Consider the following 566-nt stretch of genomic DNA (forward strand, 5'->3'; position numbering starts at 1 on the left):
AGATAGCAGATGTATCCCAGGACACTGGATAACATGGCCCTGTGACCTGTGCACCTGTCTGCCTTTCTGAAGCACGCCTGTGTTTCCTCTGCACTTCGCAGGTGGTGTTGGCGTAAAGGCAGGCTCGTATCATGAGGAATGATTGTACTGATCCTTGGAGATAGCAGGAAGCCATCTCCACATGGTGTGGACTCCTTCAGAGGCTGTTGAAACCTTCCTTAATGTAAGTGATTCCATCCCAAAGCACTCTGAGTTTCTGCATTTATAGGGAAGATACCTGTGCGTGGATCGATGATGACTTCCATATATACATTCCTTGGAAAGCTGAACAAAATGAGTGAAAACTCTATACCGTCATCCTCGTCGAACTGAGGTCCAGCGCATTTCTCCAACAGGGACTAGACAGGGTCAACATCCGTTTGTTGACAAGGGTTATACCAAGGGGTCTGTTTAGCCTTAGGATGGGGTCTTTTATGGGTGAATGGGGTCACAGGAGAGTGGTGGCTCCCACGCGTAGGAAATTTCTTGTTTGAAGGACTTTGTCAGTGAGGGTGGGTGACACATGC

General features: G+C 48.4%; 1 non-coding gene across 1 annotated transcript; it reads left to right on the forward strand.

Annotated features, from left to right (window-relative positions):
- The first annotated feature begins 285 nt into the window (after nt 1-285).
- On the forward strand, nt 286-377 carry LOC113222844. Its single transcript, XR_003308548.1, has one exon. It is a non-coding gene; the product is annotated as a small nucleolar RNA SNORD116 (small nucleolar RNA).
- The last annotated feature ends 189 nt before the right edge of the window (nt 378-566 follow it).

This window comes from Piliocolobus tephrosceles, unplaced genomic scaffold, assembly GCF_002776525.5.
Source record: "Piliocolobus tephrosceles isolate RC106 unplaced genomic scaffold, ASM277652v3 unscaffolded_35544, whole genome shotgun sequence".
Taxonomy (NCBI): Eukaryota; Metazoa; Chordata; class Mammalia; order Primates; family Cercopithecidae; genus Piliocolobus; species Piliocolobus tephrosceles.